Raw genomic sequence first — 8,319 nt, forward strand, 5'->3', positions numbered from 1 at the left:
GGCCAAAACAGCCAGCAAGACACGCAGCTGGGGTTCAGTGACAGAGCTATGCTGAACCCAAAAGAAGTTGCAACAGCAACTAAACATGCCAGGCTCTCAGCCCTGGCCCTGAACACACCAGCAAAACTGCCAGGCTCTGACCTTGGCCAGTTTGCTGCAGGGATTGATGCACCCCATACAGCATGATCCCACTCAAAACACAGAAAACAAAAGGGGAAAGAAGAGGAAGAGCATAGAGGTCTCAAGCTCTGAGACAGACTTTCTCTCCCGGTACCTGATGCTTTCCCTTCACATAGGTTTGGCTTGCTTCTTCAGTGAAGAGCAGGGGAGGGGTGGGGGGGACGCAGGCTTTTCTGGATCCTAATTCAGCGTTCAGGCTTCAGCAACCCCAGGAAGAAGAAGAGACCTGATCCAGGTGGCCTGACCCTTAAATAACTTTTCTGACCTCATCACTTGGTCCCAAACAGAAGCAGGTCTTGGATGCTGACTCCAGATGCAAGTTTATCAGAAATGAGATTCAGAAGAGATGTAATATATTTGGAAAAGAGTGTAGGTACAATCATATGCCGTTGCTTGATTTCAGTTGTAATAGTGAATGGATCCACTTCTGAGCCATTACTTATGATGGTTGCTGTTGTCTCTGATAATGGTAACAAATTTTGGCAGACAGATATCATTGGGATCTTCCACAAGGCCTCTGTTGATTGTATCAAAGGCCTTACATCAATGAAGGCTGTGAAAAGATTGCAGTGCTACTCACAACACTTCTCTTGCAGCTATCTAGCAACAAAGATCATATCTATTGTATCTGTGAGTGGTCTGAAACCATACTAGAACTTAGGTGGAATTTTCTTGGTAAGGAAAATAAGTATATTAAGGAAAATGAGGACGAGGCTCTTCTTAGCTATGGGCAGGAGTGCATATAACTGCTGCAATCTGATCTATCTCCTTTCTTGAATATGGTAATAATTCTGGCATCTCTCACGTCACTGGGAATCAGTTAATGTTTCCAGATTTTCATAACAAAGTGTAATTGATGAGAGCAGTTTTTCCACCTTGCTTATAAAGTTCAGTTGGTATTCCATCAGAACTACATGCTTTGTTATTCTTCATTTGCTTAATGGCTTTCAAGTCCTCGTGATTCACTGGTAGATCTGCAAGGTAGAACTTAATGGGGTGTTGTGGAATAGCTTTGGTGATACTGTCTTCAACATTAGAGCCTTAGTTCAGGAGCCCTTGAAAGTGCTTTTCCCACTCTGCATTAATGGTGGAGCTGCCTTTAAAGAGTGTTGTTCCATATTTGGACCTCAGAAAGCCAGCTTCTTGTGTACTTGTCCTATAAATAGCTTTGGTTGTACTAAAGAAACTTTGCACGTCATGGCTATCTACAAACTTCTGAATCTCTTTTGCTTTGTCCTTTCACTCCTTGTTTTTTCTCTCTCTAAGGTTCCTCTAGGTTTCAGCTTTATTGTGGCAATAAAAGTCTTGGTTCTGTTTGGAGATGATGTAATTCTGCCAAACTTCAAAGGATCTCTATTCTGTCCATGGGAGCTTGTATTCCCTTATCATGCTCATCACACTACCTTTAAGATTTGGGCCTCCTTCTGTGTATTTTTATAATTCCATAACATTTGTGAAGCTATTGACAGGTATTTCTACATGTGCAAGAGACATAGCTGCACCCAAAATTAAACTATTTACCATATAGCTGTTTCTTAATTTACAATAGGTTCAGGTTAGTTGCAGCCTTTGTTACCCAGAACTCCAGGGCACACAGTGAATATTTTTACTCTAGGGAGTGTTTTCTAAGAGATTCTCTGTTGTATGGTACTATAGATGACAATGGGCACATCTACACAGGAAGTTTTACTTGACAGCTAATTATTGCACAGTAAGTGTCACTATCTACATGTGCAGACACTTACTGTACAGTAATTTGCTCTAATCATGAGTAAATTTGCTACCTGCAAAAGCAAGTAGCAAATTTATTCTCAATTACTTACTGTGTAGTAGCACACATGTAGAAACCTGATGGGGAGCAGCCAGGCAGCAGGGGAAGGAAGATTGCTTGGATACTGACTGCTGCTGGGATGGGCTCTGCCACTGTGTCCCCCTGCCCCAACAGCAGGGACCTCCAAGCCCCCCACTCCAAGATCGCGATTGAGGAGCAGGAGATAAATACTTATCTCCCAGCCCTGGACCCACAGTCAGGGGGCCTGGGCTGGGAGATCCTTCTCTCCCAGGACCAGCTCCATGGTCATGGGGCTGATGCTGGGAGATTCTTCTGGATCTTCCAGTACCAGGCCCCTGACAACAGGGCTCAGGCTGAGAGATAAGGATCTCCAAGCACCAGCTCTGTAATCGTGGAGTGGAGTCTGGGAGCTCCCTGCTGCTGGGGCAGGGAGAACAGTGTCCTAGTCCCTGCCAGGAGACAGCTGTTTCTTGGCCCTGTGCTCCCTGCTACCCCTGGGCTAGCAGCCAGGGGGAGCCTAGAGATGTCCAGCATAGAGCTGCAGGGAGCAGGAGCAGTCTTCTGCTAGGAACAGCAAATCTGGTCCCGTGTCACTGCATGTGTAGACATGTGCCCAGGAGAGTTTACTGTACTTTACTCTAAAGTAAACTGATCCCAGATTATTTGCACATGTAGACATGCTCAATTATTCTAATTTTTTTTTCCATAAGGAGGATGCTGTTTACAGAGGGGGAAAAAGTTTCTTTTTCCCAGTCTGATCATTTCCAAACATTCTCTAAAATCACTGATGTGCTTGGTGACATGTAACAGTAGTATTATTAAGGAAACAAAATTAAAATAAGGTCCTAAATATTGGAATATGGCAATAGGCAATAATGTAATTGAGGCAGGAAAGTGGGGTGCCAGTTTAAAGGGGGTACTCAGCATCTCTCATTGCTCCAGCACTCATGTAAAGTGAAATAATATCATCCTTGTTTTCACAGGTGGGAAACAGAGGCACAGAGAGCTTTAGTCATTTGCTGAAAATTGCACAGGAAGTTGGTGGCAAATGTGAAAACTGTTCCTAGATCTTCTGAATCCTGATGCTATTATTGCAGCTTGATCCTGGTTTGCTGTGGATGGGTTCATGCTTCAATGTTGGCGTCATACCAAAATTTGACTTTAGTTGACTCTATACAAAAGAAACACCTGAAAACAAAATGTCTGCATCCTGCTAAATGCTGAAGATCTTCATGCACAGCATTTTTTGAGGTGGAAGCTGCTCCTCAGCACCTTACAAAATGAGACCCAAATATATGGAACTACCTTGAATGGTACACAAAAGTAGGGAGACATGCCTGCTTTGTGGTTTGTTTTGGTTTTGTTTGCTTTTGCATGTGGCTATCACAAAAGCTTCTAGAAACCTATAAAGACTCCTTGTTACAAAATCATCTCTGCCTGGAAACTGACAGACTCCACTTTTGTGCCAAAAGTGGTTCTAAAGGTGACATGGAAATGCTGTCCTGGACCTTTGAGCCCATAAACCACATGGTATAAACTAGCCCAGAATTATATGGCAGATGGTAGATTGTTTAACTCCTTAGATTACTTCAAATGTTGGAAGTCGGAAACAAGATAAAGGCTCCTCTTTATTTGTTTCTTAGCTTGGTTTTTTACATTCAATTTTTGAATGCCAGTGGATGAATAATTTTTCCATGTTGGTTGGGTGGGTTTTTCATATGTTAATTGTCAGGGGAGAGAGTGCTATTTAAAAACAAACAAACAACCCCCCTCCCCCCCCGAAATGTAACTGTAAGCAGCAAAAAAATGGTCAGAGAAATTAACTCAGTGAAACAGACTAGATTTCAGTTTACCTGTCACTTTAAACAGTAGGCTTAAAATGACAAATTAAGGTTGAGCTTTTAATACTAGTCTGTATTTTATGACTTTTGAGTATTTGGTTTCTCAGCCTCCATGTATAGCTCTTTCCAGGTAATGTGAATGTGAAATAACTGATGCACATTAGATGGTCATCTGTCCTGCAGGAGGAAAAGTAAAAATGATGTTAAAAAAGTAAAAGACTTGGTCTGGAATCTGGAAAGTATCCATTTGATTTTTGTTGTAAACCTTATGAGAACAGATTCTTTAATCAGAGCAAAGCCTATAAATTATTTTAGAAGCACACACAAGGAAAGGATTTGTTCAAAATCTTGCTCCTGAAAGCTTTTTTCTGAAGAAGATTTGGAAGGGAAAAACAGGGAATAACAAGTGTTTCCATATGACTTTTATGTAAATGACTTTTTGTTCAAGACCATCTCTATCCCAAAATCAATTTCTCCTAATGGAACTTACCCAACTGCTGTTCTTTATTAAGATAAAGAAAAGGGAAGAAAAAGAAGAAAAATTAATCAAGCATCCTTTGATTTTTGAATCAATAGTAGACTTTTACTGAGAAACTTAATACTTCACAAGAGAGTGTAATAGTGATAGCAGTATTCAATTATAGCAATTTAAACTGTTCTAATGCAACTGTTACATCTGTCTGCTCCTATACTGGTATAAATGGAGCTAAAGGATGCAGACAGAAGTGCAGTTCCCAGCTGTAATTCAGATAGTTGTCTGCAAAGAATTTGTGAGTTACAGTGTTACCCCAGACCAAACAGAAGTTCACTGCTGGGTCCAGGGAGGAGGGGAATCTAGCTGGGGCTGGGAGCCTGTAGTTGGGTTCCCATAGCAATGGCCACAGCTCTGGGCCTGTGCTAGCTGTTTTCTGAATGGGAGGCAGGGAAAGGCAGCAGAGAGAGCTCATTCTTGGGGCTTTCCAGCTGGTGCTGAAAGGTAGGGTGTCCCCCCACTGTAGGGGGGGCTCCAATTCACCCAGCCCACCCTGTGGGGGGGGCTGAACCCCCCCATAATGAACTCTCTTCATTCCTTTCCCCCCCCCATTCAGAAAACAGTGACAGGCGGGGAGCTTGGGAGACACAAGTTACAAAAGATGCTACATTGTGAACTGTCTTTATCTTATACCTCATGCAATGAGGGGGTCAGATTTTCACCATTTTTAAGCTACCTACAGTTGTGCACTTGTTTGGTGATGGCTATGGATTACTTTCTGTGGTGAAAACTGTCATTTCTGTTTGCACCCAAACTGCTGTAACTTTAAACTTGTTTCATTCAGGTTAAAACTGGGATAGGCTTGCTGGCTGGGCTATGTCCTGCAAAGTTCAGCAGAATTTTCATTTTGACTGACCAGAGTGGTGGGTTATGAGAGTCATATGTATGCAGTCAAGATAAGCAGTTAGGCTGTAAACAGATGTTGCATTTCTTGCAAGAGATACCCTTTTATCCTGGAAGCCTATTGTCCTACTTCAAGTACTTGTGAAGCATGCTGGTTAAAATGTGTTGTTTTTCTCAGGCAACCTCTGTATGCATCTTTAAATTAATTGTGGCTCATTTAACTGAATTGTGGCCCATTCCAGGGAAATGTCTGTCAGATTATGTGCTCTCCCTGGCTCCCTATTGGCAGAGGAGCAGCAATGCAAATTGGAAAGGTTACGTGTATGTTCCTGTTTTTATCTGAGTCAAAACCTAGGCAATCAGGACTGCCCCAAATGAAACATCTGTTTATGTTTTCACAGTCAAACCAGAGAATGTGGCAAATAAGCAAGAATGGAGAAGGAGGGGTATCCAGAATGTTAGAACTCCCATGAGACAACTGGTCACAACAGAAAAATATAGTTCATGTTGGAAACAGGTGAGTTTCAAGAAAACAACCAGTTTTCTAACTTACAAAAATTGAAATATTTTGACTGAAAATGCTGACTCAAGAATTTTTATATTTTTTTAAATTAACTTTTTTCCAGAACTTTTCATTTGATTAACATATTAGATTTTTTTTTTAAAATGCCACTCCTAGAGAGAGGCTCATTTTTGTTACACAGGTAACTGTGGGTCTTGGCCCATAAAGAAACTCTAAACTCCTTCTCTTGGAACCACTAACTGTGTAACAATAGATTTCATGGGACAAAAATGAGAAAACAGGGATGGGAGTGATGGTCATAAATTAATAAAAAGGATTCCAAGTGGGGACACTGTGCAGAACCCACTGGCCAGTGCTTACTGCCTCCCAAATGAGTCAAAGGAGCCTGTGGACACTGCTCAGTGAAAATCTGCTCAGAGACCCATGTGGAGGAATGCTGCTGGGGGCAGGATTACTTGTTGTGCCATGGTTCAGTGGGTCTATGCCCACTGAGAGAACTTTAAGCCTCCCTTAATTAGGGAGGTTACTGGGGAAAGAACAACTGAATATTCAGGGCAAATAAAGTGAAAACAGGAAATGGTACTGGGGTCAGAGGTTAATAATGAGTGCTCCAAGAGAGGACACCAAGCAGAGCACAGCAGCCAGTGCCCACTGGCCCTTGAACAAATCCAAGGAGCCAGTGGATAGTGCCCAGTCAAACTCTGCCTGGAGATGCGAACAGATAAGGGACAGGAAGATGGCCCTACAGTCACTGGGGTTCCTCTTTCCTGGTCAAGTATATGGTCATCTTAGCAAAGGCCAAAAGATGGTTGACCAGGAGGTCTTGGGAATTGGTGGGGCCACAAACAGAGTGTGTATGCAAAAAGGTGCAGGGAGTAGTTCTGCCATAACCTCATCAAGAGGTTCTTGAGGAGGCAGTGAAAGGGCTGCAACCTGGCACACACACTTCTGGAGGCAGGATAGTGAGCTAGATGGACCATTAGTCTGACCCAGTATGGCACTTCTTCTGATTTTATGTTAGTGGGGACTAGTTTAGGTAATAATTATAATCTGCTGTCTGTCTGGTTCAGAGTATTCTAATATAACATTTTACTACAGAAATGAATCCAGTCCCTCTTTCTTTAAGAAATGTTTGGGGATAAGGTGCTGTAGATAGATCTTTATTTTTTTTCTCTTTTGTTATCACCTGTACAGTCAAATTTATCCTGACTAGTCTGACCTCAGGTGGGTTTTTTTTTTTTGCTGTTTAGCTGAGCTAGAGAACTCTAGCAGATCCAAGTTCTCTCATTGCAGGAAGTAGAAACCACCTTGTCTATTTGTTCACTAAATATATATTTACAGGTTTCCAGGGTGCAGAAAGAAGTAGGAAATGCTGGAGGAGACTCCCTTTGCAAGAATATAAGGAATATGTGGTCATGTAGTTTTATACCATCCTGAGAGTAGAGATCGTATCTTGCTGCCACTTTGGCACTTTCTGAAACAGAGCATGGAAGGTTCCCAGAAACAGATGTAATACCTTTATTCTGTTACCACCTCTGTATTACAAATGCACTGTACTACTACACATAAGTGAACATTTAGCAAAGACGATGATAGTGGGTAGGCAAGTATCAACAGCATTTATTACAGTTTCCCTCTTTATGGATTATTCCTACCCTCTCATGCATCAGTACTTGAAGAGGGCATGGGTACCTGAGGTGTGGTTTTTGTGTTACAAAACACTATCCCTTGTTATAAGCAGCAAAGAAGTATTAGTAACACTGCTGGTTTGTGGTGCACTTTACTCTTGTTCAAAGCAACAACAAAGTGCTGGTGTAGCAGAATGAGGTTGGACATTTTGTTAGCACCATTCTCTGGTACTCCACTCCTGCCTCGCTGGTCCCTGAGCCCCTCCTCCCTCACTCATCTGCCATGCCTTTGCTGTTTCTAAAAAATGCTGGGATCCCACAGGACTCATTGGTCTAGGTCCTATTGTTCTTTTCTCCTTATCTTAACTCTCAATGCCTTAAAGGCTGTATTTATGGCTCTGACTACCCTTATAACTACTCCCATGCCTCAGGTGTCAATAATCCATCTTTTTAATGGACTCTTGGCCCCAAGTCCTATATCCCATATCAATGAGCCAACAGTGTGCTGTTGTTACAAAGAAGGCTGCAAGTGACCATGTGTAGTCAATATTGACTACTTACATTTTGGGGGATGGTCCTCTAGTCACTGACCTTGTTGACCTGACAACTTGACTCAGTGACGACTTAGTAATGGCATGTGCCCCTCATTTTGCCCACCATGCTTTGATGTAAATATGAAGAAAAAAGGGAAGCTCCTCAGTCTAAGGCACCATTAGCTCTTATCTTGGTGGTTTTCCTTGGGGCTCCACCTCTCCTTACACCGTGTCCTTGCTCCAATCCGATGTTATCGGTCCTTTTCAGGTTGTTTGTCTAAGGCAGGGGTAGGCAATGTTTTTTGGCCAGAGTGCCAAAAAACACCACAATGCCTACCTCGGAAGGTGCCAGAGTGCTGGCATGGCAGAAAAACAAAATGAGGGCAAGGGGTACATGGCAAGATGCCCTGCTTGTGCCCCTTGCCCCCCACCCAAAGCCCCTGCCCC

This window comes from Gavialis gangeticus, unplaced genomic scaffold (genome assembly GCF_001723915.1).
Source record: "Gavialis gangeticus isolate Ggan-Ray unplaced genomic scaffold, GavGan_comp1, whole genome shotgun sequence".
Classification (NCBI taxonomy): domain Eukaryota; kingdom Metazoa; phylum Chordata; order Crocodylia; family Gavialidae; genus Gavialis; species Gavialis gangeticus.